We start from the raw sequence: 27,662 nt of genomic DNA on the forward strand, positions 1-27,662 counted from the left end.
GAATACATGTACCGCCGTTACGTATTTAAAATACAAAATATGAGTAACTGTATTCCGTTACAGTTACCGTTTAAAAAGGTGGTATTTAGAATACAGTTACTTTGTTGAAATAAATGGATTACACGGCGGTACTTCCCTGTTTCATATTGTGGCGGGTCAGGACTGTTTGGGTTTTGTTTGACAGCTACGTTCTGTTGTTCCAGGCGGCAGCGTTACGGTTGCCATGGTTACAGAGTGACGCTCTCTCTCTGCGTGTTTCCTGGGTGAGAGAGGCCTTTTTGTTGTTGTTGTGCTAAGCTAATAGGCAGAATGCTACAGGCATAGCTCTAAAGAATGTAGCATCATAGGCAGTGTAGTCCGTGCTGCAGGGAGAATGGACTGCCATACACGTTATGTGTCTGTGAGCGAGGGAGGGAGAAAAAGGAAAAGTACGAGCTGTCATCGAGCAAAAACGGGAGCTGGAAGCATGTAAATATAATAATAACCACTGCAGCCAAGAAGAGAGCCTGACGAGCCCAGTTGTAAGTAAGCTATTAAGACTCGACTGTACACCGTGTTCGTGTTTTCCTCCAAAAACAATAAGTTCTGTTGGAGCAGCCTTTCAACGCCTCTCTCTGTCTCTGCTAGCAAAGTTGACCCAGACAACAAAGTAAAGCTAGTTTTCGGCTACAAGCCCGACACGAACCCACCGTATTAGCCAGAGGTCCCTTTACTACGGTTCGGAGCCGCGGACCTTCAGTAACAGTAATAAATCACAGCAATAGTACATTCATGTAATTGTAAACAGCATGATAATATATTAAGTAATCCAAAGTATTCAGAATACGTTACTCTCATTGAGTAACGTAACGGAATACGTTACAGAATACATTTTGGGGCATGTATTCTGTAATCTGTAATGGAATACATTTTAAAAGTAACCTTCCCAACACTGCTCACATGATATGAGTCGTGGTGTATGTGCATATCTGAAGGGATGGAATATTTATGACCGCATGTTCTCAAAGCCTACACTGCAAATCAGAAACCAATATGCAAATTAACAGTATGTTCAGGCACCCAAACACCGGAGGCGTTGGCCGTTACTCCAGATGGAACAAAGACATGACATTTATTGGTGCATTTTCACGGTAGATATCTTGCTGACGAGGACACCTGGTTGCTTCAGAGGGCACAGTTATATCTGCATTTAAGTCTGTAAAGACACGGTGGTATTCCCGTCAGCATTCCAGTGTTCGTGTCAAACTGAGGCTGCGTGTTCTTTTAGTTACAGCATATTCATCCCAGCTTCAGCTTAAAGATGGCCTATCACTGGAAGACCGTCTTGTACCTGTTAGCTGCTGGGGCGTTTAATTGAAGGCTGATATCTGAATATGTTTCAGGTCATGTATTAGTGCTCACAGCCGGCCCTTCTGGTTTTCAGCCTCTGATTTTCTACCCGTTTGTGAGAAACATGGAAACACGTAAACTTCAGCGAGAGAAACGATACGAGAAAGGCTCGTATCGTAAAGCTCCCTTTTAACGGGAAGAAACCTCTGGCAGGTCTTAGGGATTATTAAAGTATTCTGGTTCTGGTTTTAGACATTTTTTTTCTACTCTTGGATCTCTATGATGTCATAGAGGGTTTTTTCCTACTATTATCACATTAGCAGTTCTGACTAACTACCACAAGAACTTTAGCAAGAGATCTAACAGAGCAATTCCACTTTCTCTCTGCAGTGATTGGATTCCCCTCCTGATTATCCTGGGATCGAGGGTCAGCATAGTGGGGGCCTAATTTAACTCATCTTCTGCCCTGAAAGTTTCAGACACGAGTTATTTTAAGAACACATCGGAGTACGTTATAGATAGACTGCATGAAGCCAGGACAGACGCTGCAGTATCTTTACGTGGCGTGGCATCTCCACTCTTACATAAGAGCATCTTGTTGATCCAGTTCACTCTCACTGTTGTCTGATGGAAACCTCCAAGGCCGTGCACATCAGAAAACAGTTAAAAGAGGTCGTTTACTCAAAGCTCAGCAGGAAAACGTTCGACGCCGTGTTTCAAATCCCAGGCCACACCTTCACATGGCAGGTGAGTCAGGAGCAGGCGGGAAACAAAACATGCCATCTGTCTCGTCTGTCCGTTTTCAACAGTTTCAAAGACTGCAGAGTGCAAAGCCGTCCCTGATGCTGATAGCATGTTTGCCTGGCTTCTGTGAGCAGAAGGCTCAATCATGTAAAGTGTTTCGGAGCATAAGGGGGATTTCTCTGCTGTGCACTGTTTGGAGCTAGTATACAGCAAGTGTGAGACTCCTGCTACACCGAGGCAGGATACTGAAGCATCAGATCCTGCAGGTGGTAGCTGCTAACTGGTGTTCTTTTCTACTGACACATACGATGCAACAAACTATAGACAGTGTAGAACGAGGACTTCTAAAAAGGCAGGCCTAGAAGAAATTATTTTTATTCACCTGCAGGGATTGATCCCTGTGAGTGCAGAGAAGATTTCTGGTCTAATAGAAGTCTCTGGGAAAACAGCCCTTGGGTCTGACCTCTGCAAAAACTTCATTGATGAGTTTAAATTACTATAATAAAGTCCATAATAGTAATTTTAACCTTTATAAATTTCAGAAATGAGGGTTTTCCAGCTATATGGCTGACAATTGTTAATCAGACAAGTCAGCAACTAAGAACGACACTTAAGCCCAACTATATAAAACAGGGGTGTCAAACTCAAATACACAGTGGGCCAAAATTCAAAACTGGAACAAGGTCGCAGGCTAACATTAATATTTATTGAAAAAAAAATCTTCCTCCAGATTTAAGAATGAATCTCTTCTTATGGACTCAAACAGGTTTTGCTGAAAAACTGAATATGGAACAAGCAAAGCTTAATACTAAACAATATAAACATTAGCTGTATAATACCAGTAGGTCAGCTCTAATAGTAATTTCGTATGGCTTTGCGGGCCAAATGTAATTAGGTTAGGGCCAAATTTGGCCCGCGGGCCAGAGTTTGACACCTATGATCTAAAAGAACCAACTGCAGGACCTGCGACCAGATATTTGGATTTTTGCTTTAAAGCCAATCTACGACCCTGCTGTTCAGTTTTTACACATTCTGATCCCAACATATAAACGTAGGCTAACTCATGCTGTATGTAAACAAGGTTAAATACGATTCATTGCTCTCGCCGCTGGTAGACGTTGCTTTCTATCCGTGCATGAAGTGGGAAATAAACTCCCTGGTGGTATTCTCCATCTCCCTCCTTTTTCCTCCTGCACTCGCATTTCACGCAATTAGCGATTAGTGTCGTGGCACTAAAGCTACAGCTACATTAACCGCGCGCAACATGATTAATACAGTGCTACTCACCCTCTAAACCCCTTCATCACAGTGTTTTTGGGGGAAGCCCTGTACAGCCACTTAGAAAATTAGCTACTTCTAATTTTAAAAGCAAACAACTTCACTGTAATGACCTCATTATTCACTTTCAGTCCATTTTGTGGCAGATTGTTATGGCCACTCCTCTGTTTCCCAGCTGCTTCGTCTAAAGAAGATACTTCAAATAGCACTGCGCAGTATCACACCCCGCTGAAAGTGATGGAAGAGGAAGGAGCCAAGGAAATGAGGTCAATTTCCCCATGGGGCTCCCATTACCATTAGCGACCAAACAAGTTATAATAAGAAAAGTCATTAGAGTACAGCATAGTGGCAGTGACCCACCCATTTCCTGCCAGGTGTCCCCCAAGGCTGCGCTCCAGGACCTCTGCAATTCTGTCTGGGTGTCTTCCTCTTATCATCCAGTCCTTTTTGCACTTCCTACACGTCTGCCCGTTTCTGAGTAGCCTCATCAAGCTCCTGGTCCCTTTTTATATTTAAAAGGCATAAACAAACCATGTTGTCTGTGATGACCTAAAGCGGAAAAAGAGGACAAACTACACACTGGAAGTGAAATGCTCAAGCGTGCAGGAAGAGAGGATGCTTTGACCAGACTGGGGCCTCCAAGGGAGGCTCGCTGTGCTTCCAGCGGCAGTAAAAAAAGGAGCAGGCCTGAGCTGCAAGCACAAAGTGTGCAGGGGCAGACTGGAAGTTTAAGAATTTCTGTCCTGCACAGAGAGCAGGCTAGCGTCTGCCAGCGAGAGCAGCACTCTTTTTCCACAAGGGAGAAGTTATGGCGTGATTTGTATGTCATCCAAACCACTCCATTTGGCGGGAAATTGGTGTGTGTGTCCACATGTGAGGCCATCTAGTTTGTAAGAGCTGCCTCTTTGACTGCACACAGGCACATCATTCAATTTCCCACCTCGACAAGTGTGCCATAATGCTAGGGCACAGAGGCAGCGAGCCTCAGTGCAGCACTGCAATTCAAAAACCAGCACTTGACATATTCAGCTGCAGAGGCCAAGCTGCTACGGAAACCATGCGCATACCGCGGTCAATCAAACACTAATAATAGCTCTGCCTGGGCTCAAAATTATAGTTGGGAAGGGTCATTTTGTGTCAGTCAGCTCTGATGTCTTTATTTCATATCTGCACGGCTGGCCCATGAAGATAACGAGCGTATCCGCAACCTTACTTCGCACCTCAGTGGCTTTTTGGCACAATGTGGTCAGAGTGAAGGGGTGCAGGGGTGCACCGGTAATCAGGTAAAAGCATGCAGCATCACGACAGCAAAACAGAAACTGTGCCTTAGGCCCATCATCACGCTCTGGTTTTTATTACCTACAGTAATAGCGGCGCTAATGAGAAAGAATTACAGAGGCCAAAAATACCCTGGCAGCGTGGTAAGGATTCATCACAGCCCTGAGTGTCATCAGCTGTAAGAATATATGGACCGTGGCCTCGCCTAAATCCTCCTCGTGTTCGCCGGGTCTCATTATCACACAATCATGCCTCACTAGCTACGAAGCAGGCTCTGTCTGCTTCATCCAGACAGGACCAAGTCCAGTCCAGACAGGTGGGAGGGAAAATGAGAAGGAAAACACTCAGATGGACGGAGAGAGAGAGCGCAGTCGTAGCACAGAGAGGAGAAGGTATATGAGAAAGAGAGTTGGACGGGTACATATTAAGGCTGTGGAGGTCACAGCAATGAGTAGGTGGCAAGAGACGAGGCGAAGTGAGACGAATGGGGCTCGAATCCTAAACAGAGAGCATTTTAGAAGAGAAGGTAAAGCAGAGGGTAACTGAGATGAGGCCAAGAGAGAGTGAGGGGGCGTAAGAGTTTGTGGACGACTGTGGCAATGTTTCTCTTTCACCTCCCCCTCCTTATTTTCCATCCGAGTTACACGGTCATTTGGCGGCACTGGCTGAGACCACCGGCGTGTTTCCACTTGGTCTGTTTGTGTGTCTGACTACAGGTTCTCACTGGTCGTCCTCTCAGTTTCACTTCCTGTCTGTCTTTCGTCCACTTTGGCCATTTGTCCATTCACAGTTTCTCACCGCGATCGGTTTAGGAAAGCAGAGCGCTCACTTCCCCTCCTTTGCAGAGTTAACGCTTCTCAATGAAGAAATAATTTTTTTTAAGTGCACACATCTTTAAATACAAGTTGCCAGTGTCTGACTTGAAAAAAGTAAATATATAGACCTTCAACAACTGCTTCAGGACGCTCAAATAGCCTGAAAACTGACTTCTGTGTAGGAAAACCAGAAAAAATGAAGAGTATGACACTCAAATATTATAAAAGAAGGACATAGCTGTGGTTACCTAGTGCTTTGTTATGGACCCTCGAGTTGAGCGCTTTCACACAAAACAGAACACATGTGGTTGAAAAGTCATTAGCCAATGGGAATATCCTATATAATCCTCTTGACCAAAGTCATCAGCAAAGTGTTTCCAGAGGACTATTTTCCCCGTACTTTTACAGAAGTTTTGCAGACATGTAATCAAAACCAAATATCATTAACTTGTTGGCCAAGTGACAATCATGGTGACAATGTAGATTGGGTGAATAAGACCCAAGTCACGCAGGCTTAGGGATCTGCGTGGTTACAATCTGAGAACCACCTGTCGGGAGAGAAATAGTAATTCCCCAACTGGTTGCTGGAGGATGATGGCAGGAGCTGGGAAATACCTGCTGAAGGCCCAGTCACGCAAACCTAGTGATGCTGATTCTTCATTGCTGGGAAAAAATACATATTCCCAAACCGGTCGCCAAAAACATCCTTATGATTCTATCACCCCTGTTCTGGCCAACTTACATTGGCTTCCTATTAAATATCGAATTGATTTTAAAATTTTATTGTTTACTTATAAAATCCTAAACAATATGGCACCTGACTACCAGCTGATCTCCTCTGTCTGTATAGCCCTCAGAGAGCACTAAGATCATCGGGCCAACTGCTCTTAGTGCAGCCTAGGTCTCGGCTGAAGACCTGAGGAGACCGTGCCTTTGCCCAGGTTATGGAGTACTCTTCATCTTCATATGCGCATCAGATTAAATTCAGTCTTTTAAATCACGTCTAAAAACGTATTTGTTTAACCTGGCATTCAAGGCTAATTAGGGTCATTTACATCTGGCTTTGCATTTAGATTATGTAATTATTTTATATTTTATTTATTTTATTTTATCTGTAATTTATATTTTATATTATGATTTTTATCTGTATCAGGATTTTCCTGGAAAGCACTTTGGTGTACTTCGGTCTTTCTTCTTGTCCTTAGCGGGCGACCAGCGGCGGTGGTCTGCCGCGCAACCAGTACGCTGCTGTAGGTGCTGCAGGTTCTCTTGCTTGACCAACGATTATCTTCCACGCTTTTCGATCTAAGGCGATGGTTCTTTCCTGCTTGAGGTCAAGTCGAAGGGCCTTCAAATCATCCTGGATTTGTTTCATCCATGTCTTCTTTGGTGCATTTTGATGCACCTTCCAATCGGTGGGGCGGGTCAACCAGAGGGTAGCGGCTCGGGTCCATTCGACAAATGTGGCCAAACCAACGGAGTCGGCGACGCTGGATTAGGTCGCCGATCGTCGGTTGGCTGCCGCAGCTGGTGAGGATGGTGTCATTTGAATGACGGTCGCGAAGGGAAATGCCGAGAATGCATCTAAGGCAACGCATTTGGAAAACTTAGAGCTTGCTTCGGTCTTTAAAATGTGCTATATAATTAAATTTTGATTGATTGATTGATCGCTTTTGATCGCCAGCTTATTGCCGCACTTTCAAGGGAAGCGACAGACTTGTCAACAAACACGATCCAGCTTCTCTCTGAGGTGTAGTGAAACTGGGAAAAGTGCGACATAAACAGGAAATGCCTTCACAGTAAAGTTTAAGTTAAACGTCTCTGTTTCTGGTCTGCACTGCATTCTCTCAAGACTGATATGAAAAACCAAAAGGTAACAGCGGGAATCGTGGAAATTCCTGCAAACACACAGTAATCACTAGTTTAAAATGAATTGATCCACTCAAATGCATTGTATACATCATTAATAAACGTACTAGTGGTATAAATCACATAAAATGCTTCCGATATCATGCTTTTTTTTTTTTTGCTATTGACGGGAGTGTAACTTTGTGTGTTACCGCGGAGCCCTTGCAGAGTCTAACACACACACACACATAAATGTAATTCCTGTATTTGTATATTTGCTGGAAGTGCAGCACCAAGTTTCATAACTTTTTCCCTCTGGAATCCAGTAACTGCCAGACAAAGCAATAAATTGTGAAGCCTGTTTTATTTTTTCCCCCTGCAAAGGTGCGACTTATTCAAAGAGACACCTTGAACCAGCGTGGAGGAAACGACACACAGGCGTCTGACTTATGATGGAAAAAAGTGTGTAAAAGTTGCCATCAGCTCTGAGCCAGCTTTTGCTGTGTCTCCATTAATAGTTATGTTTTGGATTTTGGGAAGGAGGGAGGCCGATGCCAGGTCGGAGCACACATTTCCACACCTTCTGTTCGACAGCCACGGCTTCAAGCATCTGGAAACACTATCCGGTTTCCAAATTTAGCTCGTTACGGTCTTCGCTACCATCGCGAGGAATTCTCTGACGACGAACGGTTAATCATGTGTTATATTCGTTTAATAAAACCAACAATTAAACACAAAGTGTGAAAAGAGTTGGGAGATATTTTCTGTGACATCACTTTGGATCAGAGCGCAGCGGCGGATCCGACAGTCACATCTGTGCATTATATTTGGCGTGTGACTTTTTAGCCAACACTCTTACAGAGTGGAAAATAAGAATCTGAGTCTTATAACATTTTTGCTGTTTTTATAGTGGAAAACAACAAGTGCACCCAAAATCAACCACAATGAATAAAATATTTACAACAAGTAGAAAGGCGCTAACCGAGGGTTAGAAAGGTAACGAGGACGTCTGTAAGATTCAAAATCCTGCCAGATTTAAACGTTACTTGTGGGATGCTGTCTTCACATATTTGGTAACTTTTCAAACAACATTCTTTTTGTATATTCGATATCAATCGGTTCATTCGTGTTCTTATCAGTTTATTCGGCCTAGTGTCTAATACATGACGCCACCAGCATGAACTGAAGCACCACAAAACCCAGCCCGTTCTCACTCCCGAGGCGTAACATGCCGACGTTTTGTCACGTCCCGCGGCGTTCCTGAGGAGACCTTCGGCATTCTTATGGTACGCGGTGGGTTATGGCCGAAATCCAGTGCAATGACGCTCCCGCGGTAATAGACGTTCAAGCCCTGTATTGCAGCCCTAAACCTAACCTTATCCCTAGCCCTAACCATAACCTTTTTCCTGATCTTAAGCAGGACTTTAATGATGTTAAATAGCGTGTTTCTAAGCGATTTGAAGAAAAAGAGTGAGCATGTGTAGATTGAGTCCATACGGTTCTCATATTTCCTCATTTTTCCGAGGTCGTTTAGGAACGTATGGAGCCCCGCAGGGGACATGGGAGAAAAAAAATTTAAGACGGACTTTTGCGGGATCTCGCAAAACTTTTGCGAGATCTCGCAAAACAAACTCGGGATCTCGCAAAACAAACTCGGGAGCTCGCAAAACTTTTGCGAGATCTCGCAAAACAAACTCGGGATCTCGCAAAACTTTTGCGAGATCTCGCAAAACAAACTCGGGATCTCGCAAAACAAACTCGGGATCTCGCAAAACTTTTGCGAGATCTCTCGCAAAACTTTTGCGAGATCTCGCAAAAGTTTTAGCCGCATTCTTCCCATTAGCTCGATGCTAACGGGAGGTCGAGACCTCCCGTTAGCTTCGAGCTAATGGGAGGTCGAGACCTACTACAGCCGGGAGGAACACCGCTTTCCCGGCACATCGTGCCTCGACCGCCCGGTCGGCTTCGAGCCAGCGTCCGAAGAATGCGGCTAAACGTTTGCGAGATCTCGCAAAAGTTTTGCGAGATCCCGAGTTTGTTTTGCGAGATCTCGCAAAAGTTTTGCGAGATCCTGAGTTTGTTTTGCGAGATCCCGAGTTTGTTTTGCGAGATCTCGCAAAACTTTTGCGAGATCTCGCAAAAGTCCGTCTTAATTTTTTTTTCTCCCATGTCCCCTGCGGGGCTCCGTAGGAACGTGGTGGGTAGCCGAAAACGTAATATGTTGACGATTTGTCACCTAGCGTAAAATGTTACGCTTTGGGAGTGAGAACGTGTTGCAAAACCACCTCTCAGTGGCTGTATCCCAATTCAGGGTCTGCAACCTTAAAGTACGCAGCCTTAACGGCCCACAAAGGCCGGAAGTGCGAGGCTTGTGAAATGGGACGGTCTAGCCTTCGTCGCGCTGCCCAGGTTGCCTAGCAACCATGATACTAACAGCTGGAAACATTTCATACAGCTTTAACAGAAATGAAGGAGAAAATCTTGTGTTCATTTGTTTGTTTGTTTCTACATGAGCTTTGATCATTCTCTGTAAGATTAAGCTCAGCTATTGAACGGCGTATATTTTAAAGTAAAGACTTTAAAACCAAGTTAGTACAAACGTCACTAATGTCACATAACTTTGCCGACATGTGGCCAACAGTAATGTTTTAATGTTCTTCGTTATTAAACATTTGCACATAAATAAGTGACATAATATTCAGTACTTTTAAAAGTTTACTCTTCAGGCGCCCCTCATCAGCCGTTTTTTTTCGGGAAAATTATCCACACCCACCGCTGCGCTATGCATTCTGGGATATGTTGGGCCACGAAGTCTACACCGCCACGTCCTTAAAATTCAAGGAAATGAAGGACGCATTTGAGGGCCGCATTTCGAGCAGCCTTTGAATTGGGACAGCCTTCGTCGCGTCGATGTGACGTAATCGGCCTTAAAATGCGGCCTTTAAGGCACAAAGTGTACGGTCACTGTGTCGCTGTGGACAGATGCAGCTTTGTCGCTGGTCTTATTCCAGGCTCACTCTTGCATTTTAAAGCCAACGGCCTCCTGTTTTGCCGTTTCTCCCAGGAAACGCCTGGATTTTGACGCTCCAACTTTCTAAGGAATAACTGGAATACATGCCAAGTGCCTATGAAACAAGTCTATATGCACGTTAAACAAATTAACAAATTTTCAACCCGTCTGTCAATACAATCTGGACACACGCAGTCCAAATCCACGTGTGCTGAGAGAGCACTTAGATGCTGAATAAGTTACCTGTTATAGTAGCTGCTGTGTGACCAGTCCAGCTCTCCCTATTACGGAGTAAAGAGCGAGACTTTGAACGCACAGCGAAACAAACCGTGACGAGTCGAGTTGTGACACTTCAGATTTGTGGGATTTCAAACTTCTGGGTTAAATAAGTAATAATCAACAATAATCATCGAACACTGGTCCAAAACTGAGACGCTACAAAACATGTACAATTTTTAAATTTCACTTAAAAAGATTTTTTAAATGAGTGACACACGCCTGTCACAGTGTAGGATTGTCTTGTACTTTTGCCATAATAACAATAAAAGATACAGACTGATTTATGGCATTGACTGGGAGGTCACCACAGCCTCCAAACATTCATACTGGCAGCTGAGCAGAAGAACTCAAACCAGGACACAAAGTCACTGAGGAGGTTTTCTTCTCCAGAATGTCTTCAGCTTCTTCTTCTCTATAATCTGGGAATATCGGTGCTCCTGTACTCCATATCCATACACTTGTGTCTGCAACTCAGCTGCCGGCAGTTGTACTGTCACTTTTGGCACTTGATGCTGCTCACAAGAGCAACAGCAAGCATAACTCAGTGCATCATGAGCCGCTGCCAGAGGACAGCTTGTGTTCAAATCAAGCACGCCAGCAGCTCTGATAAATCGGCAGCGATCGATGCCTCGAGGATAAGAACGGGCCCATTAATATAACATGCTGGAGCACCAAAAGAGAAGCCGCAAAGGTACAAGCAAAGCTGGAGTTCAGATCATTAGTGCACATCAAGAAGACTGAAGTGAGAAAGAGGAAAGGTGTGGCAATAGGTGGTTAGCGCTGTGGCCCCTGTACGAGAAGCGCTCATCATGCATCGGTGCTGCTCCCCAGATGATCTTTATACTTTATGTAAACATCTGTTATGTCTTCAGATGGAGAGAGTGATGCAACAGGAAAAAGAAAGTCAGCAGTGGATGCACATTAAGGAAAAAGAAAAAGATAAATGACTATTGGTGTTTTCAAAGAGCTGCTAGGAAGGCATTCCACAGCAGCGCAGCACGTTTTCTGTCATCTGACTTCATCGGCTGAAATGAGCCGACTGCACCGCTTGGTGTCATCTGGCCACATCTACTGACTTCAAATATGTGTATTTACAACATTAATCATGCACATGAAGAAAAAACACAAGACTGTAAGCAAAAGATGGATGTAGACGCTATATTAAGTAAGTCTGAATATGACGTGTTAAGCTGAGCACTTTCACCGCCATCATGCTGTGTTAAAAGCAGATTTAACGAGTCGGGTGTGAAACAGAGACACCGCAAACCTTTTTATGCTTCACTTATTTTTAGTTTTCCCGTTACTTCGCTGTAATCGGGAGAAGAGGACTTTTCTTTGATTGTAAAGAACAGCCTGTGTTTGTTCACGCCTGTGCATTTAAGACTCCTCTTGTTTCCCTGCTGTTATTCAGCTCTTGAACATTGTACAACAGGTAATCCCGCAGGTATGTTTGAAACGCCGCCTGCAGAATAACTCCTATAATCCCAACATGAGCTTTTTTGAAAAGGTCGTCTCCTGCACCCACGCTGACCACAGACGGCCGATGACATTTAAATCAGGCTGCTGCTGCACCACTTATAGCGTTTTTACACTTAAGCTGGTGATTCAGTGTTTGCTTGTGTCACACTGCGATCGTTTGGTGACCTTCTGGGCTTAAATGGTGTCGGGCCATCTGCACCAAAGCTGAAAAGGCAGGGGGTGAAAAAAAAGGGGAAAAGGAAACATACTGGTGAATGGTAGAAATTAAGTGGGGGGGAAAAAAACAGAAAACAAAGCAAATGGAAGCTGAAAGAATTACCTTAAATGGAGAATCGGATTAGTTCGGGTCAGGTTAAAGATAAAGCTGGGTTAATTTAGTCTTAAAATGCAAAGTGCAGAATGTGAGAGATTAAATAGTCCAGGAAAGGGATCACTGGGCTGCTTTAGTTGGGTGCTTCAAATTAAAACAGATATGGTACTGAAATAACAGCAGCAGCGGTAGCAGAGAACAGCTTGTTTTAATTGTCTCTGAAGTGGAACAGCTGGCTGTGACTACTGGGCCTCACAGTATAACATGGAGGAGGGGGGGGGGGGGGGGACTGAAACAGAGACAAAGAGAGACGGGGCTGAGGTTCAGGGCCAGGGGTTCGGGCCAAAACTCACGCTGCTCTTTAGTACTTAAGAGAGCTTATATGGAGCTCATCTGGACGCAGCTTCGTATGAAACGCCGTGTCGATTTTTCAGGATTGCTGTGTGGATTTAATTGGAAGTACAGCTGCAAATGCGTTACAGGAAAGAGAATTATCTATGGAAGAGTAAAAAAAGTTGAATTAACATGTATAAATACTGGAATTAATAGGCTGGAGACAACCAGTTGCTACTGCTGGAAAATGGGCCATGAAATTGAGGATACAGGGAAGTTCAGCTCAGCTGCAAACACATCAGCTAAAACTCACATCAGCACAAAGCTCAGCTGGAATCCTTCCAGTGTTTCTCCTTGCTCTTATTTTGAAAGTTCACCTGCTGTTAACTGCAGTCAGGCTGCTGTCGTAGAGGTCGTCGATGTTATTCAGCTGTTTCAAGTCTCTAAATAGATTTTTCAATGAAATGTTGATTCTCTCTGAGGGACGCGATGTGATGCGCTGCACTTCCTGCTGCACACGCAGAGGCTGTTTTTATTGAAATGTCAGACATCATCATCGTGTTGACAACAGTAGTCAATAAAAGCGAAGCAGTGTCTTTTATTGCAGCGTAACTTTATTAGCAGCGTCGTCCTGAAATGCGCCGACAACACTGAGAGTAACGTCCTAACTGCCCCTTAATGCTCGCTGTTCGCTATGGTATCGCGTAAATACTTCTTTCAAAATAAGATACACAATAACAACCGGGGAAAGACCCATGGAAACTGAGTTAATGATAAAAACCCTGAAAGCCATAAATTTAGAGTCTCAACTCTCATGGCCTGGTACCAACCGACTCACGGACCGGTAAAGACCCCTGGCCTGGGGGTTGGGGGCCGCCATTTTATTGTGGTAGTCTGTGTAATAGTACAGTAAGAGTATATCAAAGCTGTACAATTAATCATTTTATATGTATGTGATGGGACATTTCTCTAACATTTTGTGAGGGTGCTAAAACTGAACATCATGCAGGAATAACGTGTAAATCTGGGCAGCGAGAGCAAAAAGCGTCGGTCAGGCGAGCAGGAGTTTGTGCTTGGCGAGCGATGAAGGACATGCAGACTTTGTTTTCACTTGAAGTTTGGTTTAAAAAAGCAAAAAAAAGATATTTGGTTGAAGAAATAGCACTGCTGTGGCCACCTCACTGCCGAACTGCATATAATCCACAAAGATGGATTTTAAAAAGAAGAGCTGTTAAACGCAGCACTGCTGTGGGGTCAGCGGGTCATCATCCACCCACATCCACCCACCTACTGTGGGGCAGAGCTGGAACAGCTGTGCGCCACAGCTGCAGTCCTCAGGTATAGTGCTTCGGGTGTCAGAGAGCGAGCTTCCTCAAATATAACATTCAGGATGTTTTCATATATTAAAAACAGATAAAGACAAACGAGGCTGGACCAACGGTCACGTTTCACATGTTGGGACTGAGACCAGAGAGCAGAGTGTGCAGGGATGCAAACGTGAAAAGGGCTTTTCACTGAATGAAAGGTCTTACAGAAAAAAAGTGAAAGCAATCTACAGCAGGCGCCAGGATTTAGATAAGACGCAACATTGAAGATTGTTTCCTATTAGGGCTGCCACAAACGATTATTTTGATAGTCGACTAGTCACTAATCAGATCATCATCCATTGGACGTAAAACATACAGCTTATTGCACCAGCAGCATCTGCTCTTATATAACTATCATTAGCTTACAGCTTTAAGTGTTTAAGGTATGTGCTAACTAAAAATAAAGACAAGATGAGAGTTAAATTTTTAAATCACATTTTAATGACATTTGCAGATTGTTTCAATGGAGTTTAATCTGCTTGACGTTTATTCAGCTGTGTAAAAACTCTAACTTTAATCTCAGCCAAACCGATTTACTCAGGAACAAATAAAATACTTAAAAAAAAAGACAAACAATAACATTTTAAGTTATCTAAGTGACTTATATATCATGTTTAACCTGAGTAGCGAAAGACAGCGGTGGGTTTGAAAACGATTTGCAGGGAGTCCGGTGTTTTCACGGCTCTAGTGAGCCTAGCCCCCGGCTAGCTATCGAGCTAGCCAGCCAGCTAGCTATTGAGCTAGCTGGTGGGTAACAGACGTCTCCGAAAACGTCGGAGCGCTTTTGAAAATATGTGGTGTCTTGATAAACTGAGCAGATATTTGAGGTTTACACAGCTACATTCTCGCCTGAAAATATGTTAAACGTTTATTTTGTGACCCAGAAAGAATAATAAGAGTAATATTAAAACTAACTAGCTGCCGCCATTGTTGACAACTGAGCTGGGCTGCGCTATGAATTCTGGGACACAGCTTCTTCTTCTTCGGGGTTTAACGGCAGCTGGCATCCTTGTACATGCAGTGCTGCCATCTTCTGTTTCAGTCCGTTATTACACTCTTAAATCCTACTACTTATTCCTGCATCTTTTGAGATCTTACAAAGCTTCAAACGACGGGTCGATTATTAAATCAGTCGTCGACGATTTTAATAGTCGACGTAATCGTGACTAGTCGACTAATCGTGGCAGCCCTATTTCCTATATTAAAAAAATAACATGTTTCTCTTGTTTTTGTGTCTAATATACTCATGAAAACTCTAATTTCTCTTAATAAATAAAGACCCAGGAGTTGAAATTTAATTTTTCTTTAAAAAAAGAAATGTAATAAAATTTTATCTTTGATTTGACCAGTTTTAAAAGTCGTTCATTTCACATTACAGAATACTAGAAAACCGGAAATCAGGTTCCTGTTAGAGATCAGGCCGTCGGTATTAGGGAGGAGACCCAAAGATAAGAACAGACAGAGAGTGAAATGAGCAAACACAAACACGAGTGACGCCCAGGCCAGTGCACACTCTCTAAAACATAAACTCACAGCTTTGTTTGCTTCCTGCTACATCTGAATGTTTAATGTCCTCAAGCCGCAGTGCTGAAACTCTCAGATACAACGCAGATTAAAATAAATTACGTCCTCGCATCGATGCACTTCTGCCGAGTATTTAACCTGATATATTGCACCGAGATGCAACTGAAACCAAAGGCCTCTCCGCTCCCCGGTCATGAATATTCAAATGAGATGTTCAATTTGTGTTGGAGAGATTATTGGAAAGCTACAGAAGCAAGCAGGATTCTCCCTAAAGCCTCGTTGAAATTGTGTTACGCACCAGCCTGAATGACTTGCTGAGATACCAAGTCCAAAATTAAAGTGGGATATCCTCCCCGCTCCTTTAGAGGGGGGAGAAAAAAAAACCCTGAAGTCAGCCTGTTGGCATTTTAAGCCGCTGGCTAAATCCAATATGTCTGCTGAGCAAGTCTTTCTGAATTCTGCTCAGCACGACGGAGCTTTACGCAACTGCTTAGGTCTGAACTTTACAAAGAAGAAAAAAAGAGGTGAAAGGTGAAAGCTGAAGAAAAAAACAACTTCACCTTTACATATTTTAAGAAATCAGCTAAACAACTTCAAGCAGGGACTTTTCAGCATAACAGAGATAGAACAGAGATGTAGAGCAACAATGCAGTCACACAATCTTAATCGCATGCTTAACTCTATCTCAGACTTCCTTCAGCGTACTGATCCTGTTTAGCCGAGCTGAAGGTGGAACGTGCCACACCTAAGATAAAGATCACCGTGGAGACATTACTGTAAAGTAAAGAAAGCAGGATGTTTGAGCTACATTTGTAACTATTTTGTAAAAGCTTTTTGATCCACAAGGAAATCACAGCTAGAAGATGGCCCTGGTATGAAAACACAAATAAAAGGGAGACCTTCATATGCCGAAACATATTCTGGGGTCAGTAGTACCAGACTGACTTGAATGAACCTTGGTTCCAGATTGCACATCAAGGGGTATGAAATCAGCACCTACTGACCAATCAGCTCTCCAGAAAATAGCCTCGCCATTCCTGGAAGATGTGTTAGGCCTCTGTTGAAAGAACAGACGTCTTTGTGGTTTCCTGATGAGCATCAGTAATAAATAGATTTAATCTTTACATTCAAACTGTTAAACAGCACCAAGTCTGCAGCTGAGAGAGTAAGAACTGCGGCGCGTAGGTTAGGTTCTGAGTTTTGGTTTGAAAATCGTTAGAAGCGCCGCGTGTTCGCCGATTCATTGATTCACAGCATGTTTTAAGAGCAATATAGATTCAAATCTGTTTATGTGCAGCTTGTTAAGTTTTATCTGACTAAAACCATTAAAATGAATCAGAAACGTTCATTATATCGTCACAAGAATGTGAGCGTATTAATTTGGCGATTTAGAAGATGTATTAAATTTTGGAATTTTTGATTCTAATCTGCAACAGAGTTTCTTTAACACTGCTGGAATTGCAGCTGTTGAACACACACTGTTCTGAAGGCAGGACTGTGATGCAGTTTTCTGCCTCGCCACTAGAGGCCGTTTGTGAATAATGTTTTGACTGGGATGAAAAATGGTGTTCATGGAGGCAGCGTGAATCACAAGTTATGCTCGGGACCAGTTTATGTGGGTTCAGTGAGAGTGTGCGTCCATAACACTGGTGAGTTACAGGATATTTCTTGTGTAAGAAGGATAGCCTGTATGTTTTATCGCTCTGGACATCCTCTGTTTGTACATTTTCTATAAGCTAAGTTATCGCTAAGCTAAGCTAAGATAAGCTCGCCTAGGCCAAACTGAGTTCGGTTTGAGTTGGTGATTTGTTATGTGTATTTACCTTCTTTAGTTGGCATCATAAGTGAGTGGGGCACAAGAGTTAAGTGATGGGAAGATGTTTATTTTCTTTGTTGCTAAATATGAAATTCAAATTCAAATAAAAATTTGAATTTGAATTTGGTCCAGACTATAAGTAAAGGCCGCCAGCTTAGCAGTAGGGCCTATAAGACAAGTATGTGGCTGTAATATGTTATATGGTGATTATTGTTGTCTATAATTTGATTGTAATTTTTGTTCTGTTTTTCCATTCTGTTTGTAGAACCACACACACACCCACACATATACCCACACTCACGCTAAATCTGCCATTAAAGAGCTGAACGATCATCCCCTGTCCTCGTTATTTTCTGGAGGGTCATAGTGGCACTTGACCTGTGCACACCCTGCGATCACCACCGTAGAACTGAACCTCATATCAGAAATCATCATAACACCCACAAAGAAGACCTGTCCACTCACTAAAATAAAGAGAAACGATTTCCACGGCCCCTTTATCAGGCTGCGACGGCTTTTAATGTTTAAATGGATCCAGTTTGAAGATTTGGAGCTCATATGTGTTTATTTTACTGCTTTGCATGCTAAAAACAACAGATTAATGATTTATGCATGTGGTAGGACTCAACTTAAGCGGTCAAAGAAGTGCAGGAGACTGATGCTGTCCAGTGTAGCAAGTGATTTATTCACCATTTTGTGACCCCAAACAATATTTACATAGAAACAAATAAGAAACCCAACTCTATAATTAACTCAATTCAAATAAACATAACTGAACTTAAATCAACGGAAATTAAGGTCAAACTGCACACAGCTACACTGACCTGAACCTTTTTCTTGAAACACCTGAGTTCTTCTGCTTAAATCGTCCACTTAACCAAACAATTTCTCCTCTGGACTATTCCATTCAGTAGGTAGGTAAGATGAACATGATTATATTCAAACCTCTACTACTCCTCTTTACTGGCAACATAAACTCTGTGGTGTAATCAACACATATTACAACAATAAATCTATTTCTTCATAAACCCTCTAAAATCAACTTTATTAAATTATAAGAGTTCTTCCCCTTCTGCACTTGGTCTCTTCCTGTGACCTCAGATGAACCCAGAAGGTATAAAGCAGGAAGTAAAACTACATTTCCTCCTTTTGTTTCTGGAAGACAGGTAGGTAAGGTAAGTTCTAAACAATACAAATTAACAGTTGACATAAATAACATGTTAACTTAACAAACTTGTAGGGATTGATTGACTGACAGGGACTAGAAAGAGAGAGCATATTTCTCCTGTTTTGGCTTCCCTTCATTGACTTCCTGTTAAATCCAGAATTGAATTCAAAATCCTGCTCCTCACATACAAGGTCTTAAATAATCAGGCCCCATCTTATCTTAATGACCTTGTAGTACCATATCACCCTATTAGAGCACTTCGCTCCCGCTCTGCAGGCTTACTTGTTGTTCCTAGAGTATTTAAAAGTAGAATGGGAGGGAGAGCCTTCAGTTTTCAGGCCCCTCTTCTGTGGAACCAGCTTCCAGTTTGGATTCAGGAGACAGACACTATCTCTACTTTTAAGATTAGGCTTAAAACTTTCCTGTTTGCTAAAGCATATAGTTAGGGCTGGACCAGGTGACCCTGAATCCTCCCTTAGTTATGCTGCAATAGACGTAGGCTGCCGGGGGATTCCCATGATGCATTGAGTTTTTCCTTTCCAGTCACCTTTCTCACTCACTATGTATTAACAGACCTCTCTGTATTGAATCATATCTGTTATTAACCTCTGTCTCTCTTCCACAGCATGTCTTTATCCTGTCTTCCTTCTCTCACCCCAACCAATCACAGCAGATGGCCCCGCCCCTCCCTGAGCCTGGTTCTGCCGGAGGTTTCTTCCTGTTAAAAGGGAGTTTTTCCTTTCCACTGTCACCAAAGTGCTGCTCATAGGGGGTCATATGATTGTTGGGTTTTTCTCTGTATCTATGAAGCGCCTTGAGGCGACTTTAGTTGTGATTTGGCGCTATATAAATAAAATTGAATTGAATTGAATTGAATTTAAACCAAGATGTTATATTATATAATCTGTAAAAGTGCAAAACATAAACAAACCCGGGATAGTAGATGTTTGCCTATTGCAGATTACATGTGAAATATGGTTAAATCAAAACAAGAATGTTAACTAAGAATATAGACAAATGGTCTTCTCATCCACTTTGTCACAATGCAGCATTAATTTGTAGCACTTATTTCTGCATCATTCCTAATATATTTATGTTTATTCAACAAAACCAACCTGCTGTAGTGATCCCGCTGTACCCTATGAACACTTTCAGTATTTCACCATGACTGCATTCATTATTCATAAAAACATCATCTAATGCAAACAGACAGACAGGTGCAACCACAAGTGCAAGAAATTGGTACAACTGGGGCCCCACAGAGTGCAAGCTGTTGATGTTTCCTATTTGTCGGTGCAGGCACTGCACGTGAAGCAATGCTGACACATCTGTTTCTGAACATGTGGCAGGAAGGTTGATAAAGTTGTGACGAATGTCGGGGGAAATTGTGACCCCCACACACATACACACACCACCTGATGTGATCAGGATAATCTGTTCGTCTGACTCAGACGTGGTGAATTTCAGGATGAAGACCATTAAAGAGGCAACAGCCGCTGCTTCAGCTGCACCTGGGACACTTGTTATGTACTGTGGTTTCTGTGTGTACGAGTGTGTGTCTTTAGCATGTGTACATTTGCATCAAAGTCTTCACAAGCCTGTCACTCAGAGGCCTCCTCTCCCACCTCACATTCCTACTAACATCAAATCTCACAGAGTGAAGGGTCACGCACATCTCTCTTGCTCGCGGGCCTTTCGGTGAGTCACCGCACTCTGGCCGAAGAAAAGAGTCTTTCGCATTCATCAGCCGTTGTGCTGTACGCCTACACTCAGGCTGAGAACAGAGCGAGAGAGAGGGGAAACGGGCAGGGATGAAATGAGATACAGTGGTGAACAAAGCTCACTTTTCAAGTTACACCAGGAGAGGAAGAAAAGAGAAGGCAAGCCTGTAGAACACCAGAAGATACCAGTAGAGGTGTCCTTTATTGCAAACACAAAGAAACGCAATAAGAGAAGAGTGTGAACGTGCTGAGAGGCGGTTCAGCTGAAGAGGGCTCAGGACAAAGAGGGGGAAAGAAAAGATACATGCAGAGGCATCGCAGCAAAAGCTCGTTTACTGAGAAGAAGAGACGCCTCGGAGACACGAACAATGCTGCTGAGTGTGTAGCAGGAAAGAAGAGGGGCCCACACGGCACAGCGCTGCTGGGTAGGGATGGGTACCGGTATCATAAACGGTAGTAACCAGACCGAAAAGCAGCGCACATTTCGGTGCTTTTTTTTCCTGAGCTGTGATACACTTTGAATTCTAGCCAATCATTTTACGTTTCCGAGGATAGTAGGCGGGTCCAGGTACGTACGTTCTTTTAGAGCAGAGCTACAGATTAAAAATGCCCAAGGCGAAGCGGTCAAAAGTCTTGCTGTACTTCACAGCAAAAGATGCAAACTCAGCAGCTGCAACAAGTGCTTTAAGCTGATACTGTGATACTGTCAAAGGAGGTAACACCTCGAATCTGACGAAACACCTGGTGACGCATAGCGTTTTTTTTAAAAGCTGAGAAATGCGCCGTATTTGATAGCTTGCTGCGAGACCTCACACCGAGCACATCTACTGCGGGTGTGGTGCCTGTTATCGGACCCGGAGTTAGCAACATCCCCCAAAAACCCAAAGAGGAGAGTCCTGGCCCCTAGCCCTGCCAGTGTAGCAGAAATGATGAGGATGATGATGCAGCAGCAGCCGTTCTTCTCTGCGTGAGTAGCTTAATGTTGGTGTGTAATTTACGTTGAGTAGGCTAACCACGTTATTACATTAATGCATGTAAGGTGAACTAGCAAACACCATCATAGCTACATGCAGCTGTCTTCTTGTTTGATGGCAGATACTCCCTTCACCCTGGCCAAAAAGGCTAAAATGACCAAAGAAAAAGTGGAAAACAGTTAAACATGAGAGGTTTTTGGACAAAGTTTGTGTTTTTTTCCATTGTTTAAGCTGCTTCCAGCCAAGAGTGATACCATATATGCCCCATAGCTGCAGAAAAGGCTAACATTGTTATCTTTTTACAAAAAAACAGCTGAACATGAGAGGTTTTTGGACCAATTTTGTGTTCTCCATTCTTTAAGCACCGGTTTGAGCACCGTTTAAGCACCGGCACCGTTTCAAAAGTACCGGTTTGGCACCGTTATCGGATAAAACCTAAACGATACCCATCCCTACTGCTGGGAGAGACGAGGATGTCCGCTGAAACAGGCATAAACCTGAAGGAGCACAAGGCATCGTGGCAGACACGTTGTAACACCGGCCTCAACACGATGAAGTGGTTTGTTGTGATTAGGAGGAAAGTGGGCTAAGTGAATAAGCAACCAACACCTGCATTAAATTACTTGTTAACAGATGAAGGAACAATGATTAGCTGGAGTGCAGTGCAGCTGTACGCTCAGATCTGTATTCCATGTATATGTTAGCTTAGCAGGCACCAGTCTGTGGCCTTCAGTCGTCTGATCACATTGAGTCTGATAACGCCTCATTTCCTGTGCCACGTCCTCCAATCACAAAAAGGTTGCGTTTTGCAACTTTTGTCACATCTGCAATAAATGCAATAAACACATTTTTTTTATATTTGTCCTACTCTCATGCTGCTAACATCTGCCTGCAGCAGGTGTATTTTTATTAATAAAGCCTGCACCCATTATGTTAGCTTTGGTAACTTTGGTTCTGAAGGACCATTTTCAGTCTAGTATCTTTAAAAACATGTCTCGTGCAAGTACTGTACTACATGCATCTTGCACACCAGCTGAATTACTGTATACCTGAGTACTGCGCTGAGAGAATTGACTTGGAGTTGATGAAGCTACGTTTGCAGATACAGGCTATATAGCCAAGTAGCAGCTAGCCAGCTAATTGCTCTTATGTTGGCCATTACACTAGAACACCATTGTGTGTCATCTTATGAGTTACTGATGGCTAAACTCAATACTTGGTTGCTAGTAAGATCATTTGGGATGCTAGCCAAGTATTATTAAAGTTTAGATAAGGCTTACTAAAATACACTTAGCTTTAACTCTGCAATGCCACAGAAATCTGGTGATGGTCTGTAATGGTAGGTAAAGTAATGCAAAATTGGCCCAAAAAACTTGGATGAATTTACTCACCTTAGCCACTCACTTTTCCTACATAGGCTAGCTTGGAATCTGTCCTTGTTAAAAAGACCAAAATATGTCAGATCAGATTTAGTAGTAATAAATTTGGTAGTAATAAATGTTTAATATATAAAAAAAAAAGTTGCCAGAAGCATTATTAACCATCCAAGTCATAAAACGAAATTAAAACAAGTTTCTCCTGACTAAAATGATAATAACTGAAGGAACTAGTCATCCCATAATGCCCAGCAAATGACATCCTGAACCTCAATGATGAGCTCCAAGACACCTTCAGGCAACTGGTCTTGTGAAAAGTTGCTCAGTAGGGTTTGTGGATTCTACTTGGTGTTACAACTGGCACCAGCGAAATCAATTAAAGGCCCTGCGGAAAGTAATGAGTCACCAGGAACTGAAGTCAACAATGGAAAATAATTACAGAGTGAAGCATTTTCCAAAGAAGCATCTTCATATTCACCATAGAAATACTTTTAATTAGAAGTTTAACAGCATCCAGTCAACTGCAGGCCAACACAGAACCAAACACGTCACTATAAAGAAATTCAAAAATAGCCAGCACACCACAGACATGCATGAAGGCCAATTCATGAGCAGATTCTTAAACCAGTCTAAACAAAGTGGAGCTGAATCCCTCAGCACCAGTCACTGTTGCAGCTAATGATTCAAGCACCAACAGTCAAATGCGTCCAGTATGACCAGAGTTCAACCTCGACAAGCTGCTTGGCTGCGAGTGTGGATTTACAGCAGCAGTGTTGATAGTGTGCACAGAAGCTGAGCAGCCCCAGTGGAGGGTTACCGAGGTCTGTCCGTGTGGGCTGAGTGTTAGAAACAACCCAAATGCTCAGTCAAACAAAGGCCTGTGTTACAATCGCGGGAGTCGTGCTACGATGAAGAAATAATGAAGTGTGAGGTAGCTGAAGTCTTTGGAGAGCGAGCGCTACGAGGTAAGTGCGGCGGGTGCAGGAAGAGCTTGGCTGTCGTTTTATTTCAGTTGTAATTGAGAGATCTGAACCCCGCTTTCTGCTTCATTCACGTTCGTACTTCCTCACACTCGATTTTACTGCTTCAGCATCTCTTTCTGAAGATGCGCTGTTCTCTGATGCGGGCTCTCTCCCTTTCGTTTGCACGACTGTCACATCATCCATTTGTCCTTCCCGGCTCCTTCTCTCATTCCCTCCTCTGTCTTTCCGTTTGTTGAACTATGCTCCAATTAGTTTGGCCCCACAAGGCAGTGCTGTACCAGTGAGGACTCTTTATAAGGGCATCTCCACACGCAGCCACAGATTTACACACTGGGCTTTATTAGCCAGACACACATGAGCATTTCTGATTCTCTATCATAAAAGCATCTCCTGCTTTACACATTTTTATAAGAAATATACGTTTCTACAGGAAAACAATCAGAAATATGCATGATCCACATTGCCATACAATGCCATGGTTCCATTAGAAGCAGCAATGATAGCTGTGGTCTTTGCTTGGACTGGCTGTTATATTCGGTCATGGGGGGGTGCACGGATATCACGTCTCACGGGTCTCCCAGACGAGAGATTGCAGGTTCTCGCTGTGCCTGCATGGTCTTCCTCCTACACTCTGAAGAGATGCATGTAAGGTTAATTAGTGCTTCCAAAATGAGCCAAGATGGGAGGTAGATAAAGTGCCTAAAGTATAAAGTGCCTTAAGAAGGTATGTTTGTGAAGGTTCTCAGTCATCCAGGTCATCGTAGTCAAAGGAGCTTGCAAAGAAAAGCGTCTGGACTTCTTTAAGTTACTTGAGCCATCTGACCTCAGGAATTCGCATGATTAGGTGGGGCCAGGTTTCACAATGAGCTCACCCAAAACTCTGGCTGATTGTGACCCACACCCAGTTTCACACCTTGGCTCAGGCGATTAGAGGATCATCAGGGGGTCCTTTTGTCCCTCTGTGGGGGGAAACTCCCACTAGGTTTATATCTGGGACTCTCCACCATTTGACCTTAGAACTGAAGAAGCTTCTCGGATGAGAGGTGAAACGTCTTCAAGTCCAGACGCTTTTCTTTGCAAGCTCCTTTGACTTAAGAAGGTATGGTTAAGTCTAGCTTGTAGTCTAAAGCGCCTTGAGGTTTCAGTAAGACCAGAAAAGTGTTTTTTAACCACGTAGCCAAAGCGAAACCTAAACCTGACCCCAGACGGGTTGCTGGTTGCTTAATTTATTCAATTTCCTTCTCTCAGTTCTTTGTTAGGGAAACCGTAGTCATTCAGGGAAAAGGGGGGTGGGAGTTATGAGAATGTGACACGATGAGGAGCGGAAAACAGACCACAAACTTGCACAAGGTTTGCTTTAATGTACAGCTGGTTGTGATGCTATTTTTTCAAGCTGACATGAACAGGTCAAAGGCTTGTTGTTAGAGGATGCAGAGCAAACTGGATGTCTCAGGGTTTCAGCTAGCCTCGGTTTGGATCCTCGTTTTTAATAAAACAGTGTAGGTTCATTTTAGATGTTTTTTTCTCCTCCTTTCTGTATCACTCCTGTACATCTAGTCTCAGCAGATACATTTAATACGCATAATTTTAACAAGTTTTATGGTTGTCTGTTGACAGGGTTGCAACAATGTAAGACAAAGTTAATGACAGTGGTCCTTAACCCTTTAAGACCTACCATAGAACCAAGTCCGCCAGAGCTTATATTATATTTTTACATACTGTAGAGCCATTTTTGGGAGCATTTCAAGTTGCTATACATCAATACAACCATTACAGCCTAAATTTTAATAATATGTCTGCATTAAGTGCATAGTCATTGCATAAATTGCAAAAAGGTGCAATAAACTACAAAATTTTTTTTAATTGTTTTTGTTTTTTTAACATATATTTCTAGTTAGAGAAATTTAAGAGGCTTATCCCTCAAAACTGTAAATACAAAAAAGTTGCACAAAATAGTTTCCCACCACAGGAAATTTATTTTGAGTGTCTTCATAGTTTTATTTTTGAAATACACCAATTTTTATACACTGCAGGAAAAACTAAAAATAAATATTATTGTGCAAATTTGCAAAAAAGCAGCATATGCATCAAAATAAACTATTTCCAGCAGTGCAATATGAGTCCTAAGCATCCCAGAAACGACACAGAAAGTCATGAAGTCAAACATGACTTTTTGAAACACCAGTATAGGCTCATGAGGCCCTGATGGTAAAAAACTACATTTCCACAAAATGACGTCACTTCCGGTTTCGGGCAGGTCATGGTGGACATGCGATAGTTCGCGCTGATGGACGTAGGAAGTATTACGAACAGCTGATCGGATCGGCAAAGCGTGTTTCTGGAATATTATGTTTTTGTTGCTGCAAGCGCTTTTTATGCAGTTTTTGCAAAGTTATATGTGGAAGGAAACTGTGACCGAGGACAAGCTGATGGCATAAGATGTAAGTACAACTCCTCCGGTTTCATATGCAAAAACAATTATTGCGCTTGCTCACGTGGTTGCAGTTCTACCGGGATTTAAAAATAGTTACGCAAAACGGAGCGTGCTGCTCTGACCGGCTTTAAAGGGTTAAAGGAAGGGAAAAGGGTTTTAATCAAAACAGTTTTATGAATTGAAGATGTGTAAAAGTCTCCAAAGATCGAAGTCATTTTTACAGTGAAATGAAAAGGAAAAAGAAAAACCTTTAACCTTTAAAAAGATCAGTCTTAAATAACCGACTCATGCGTCATTGTTAACAAATTACAAGGGAGAAAAAAAAAAAGTCAAGGAGTTCTTGTTATTTTCTTTTCCAGATAAGCACTCGAGGAGGAAATGGAAGAAACAAGAGATTCTCCATCATTTTTGACACAACCCTGCAATAAACTTAAAGCGGCCTTTGTAGGCATCTTAATTATGTTCCATCATCACCGGACATGTTAAACATTAAACATTTTCTTCTTTCACCCACTCTTTAATAATCTTTTTTTTCATACCGCACACATTCAGAGGTTGAAATGTCACAGAAACATCTTTCTGCGAATCATTTTTCACCAGCCTGAGGTCTAACAGCTCCACAGGCAGAGTGAAAGCCCCCTTTTTTTAAACACCTCTGATGTTGTGTGACAGACAGACAGCTGCATTTATCTTTATTTCAATAGCTATTCAATACACTCCTCTCAGGTCCAATCAAGCAGGCTGAAAGGCTGCAGAGGCTGCACTTAAAGCAGATCTACATGTACGCTGAGTGGTACACACAATGCGTTTATTTTGCTTGCGGTCGCATGTTCGCTGACATCTTCTATTTTGTGCATTCATCTTCTTGAATAACATAATTACTGAGCAGTGGAAGGAGAGCAGGGAGAGGAGAACAGTTGCGGTGAGGAGGATGAAAAGACAAATTGCAGCATGCGTCTATGTTTTTCTTCCTCAAATAATTTAAAAGCTACTGTGCTTCTCCGGTCGGTCGCAAAATCAGCACGAGGTATCGATGCATGTGATTGAGTACTTTACTAACAAACAGCTGGAGGTATGTCTGTAAACCTCTAACAAGTGGGGTGGCAGCATTTTGTCAAAGGGTGTCGCCACATTCACGGCAGACGGTGACATCATCACTGCTGGAACCCAGAGGCGCTGTCGCCTTTCCCGTGAGTTCACACTCTATTTGCGTCTTCAGCTGCACTCATTTGTCCTCATAAAGCTTTAATGGTGAGACTGAACAACAATAAGCGCTGCATCAGTATCGGCTCCGAAGCTGGAAGCGTGCACCTGCACGAGCCTCTGAATGTCTTATTTTAATTACAGATAGCGTTTTATCGGGATCTAAAGTTACAGTGGCATTAAATAAAATTCAATTCAATTAGACAGCATCTTTTGAGCAAGCACTTGGCGACAGTGGGAAGGAAAAACTTTGAGTAGAATCACGCTCAGTTTCACACAAATACCACACAGGAAGTTACAAAAAACTGCACTCAGCTACATGCTGGACAGATGGATGAGACAGGGAACTATCCAAAGAAGCTAAAAATAGTTTTTGTACCAGGGTGTAAAAAC

At 42.8% G+C, this 27,662-nt stretch overlaps 1 protein-coding gene and 2 long non-coding RNA genes across 6 annotated transcripts in view; 1 reads left to right on the forward strand and 2 right to left on the reverse strand.

Moving 5' to 3' along the window:
* kcnq5b (potassium voltage-gated channel, KQT-like subfamily, member 5b) overlaps positions 1–27,662 on the reverse strand; it is a 165,554-nt gene that overhangs the window by 88,666 nt on the left and 49,226 nt on the right. The gene's annotated exons all lie outside the window — the stretch shown is intronic.
* Positions 14,358–27,662, reverse strand: part of LOC146516158 (uncharacterized) — a 28,462-nt gene continuing 15,157 nt past the window's right edge. The window contains exon 2 of the long non-coding RNA XR_014874434.1: positions 14,358–21,568. This is a non-coding gene — a long non-coding RNA (uncharacterized LOC146516158). The remainder of the gene's footprint in view (positions 21,569–27,662) is intronic.
* Positions 21,567–26,814, forward strand: LOC146516159 (uncharacterized). The gene is made up of 2 exons (XR_014874444.1): positions 21,567–24,356; positions 24,732–26,814. It is a non-coding gene; the product is annotated as an uncharacterized LOC146516159 (long non-coding RNA).

The sequence above is a fragment of the Neolamprologus multifasciatus genome, chromosome 6, assembly GCF_963576455.1.
Source record: "Neolamprologus multifasciatus chromosome 6, fNeoMul1.2, whole genome shotgun sequence".
Lineage (NCBI taxonomy): Eukaryota > Metazoa > Chordata > Actinopteri > Cichliformes > Cichlidae > Neolamprologus > Neolamprologus multifasciatus.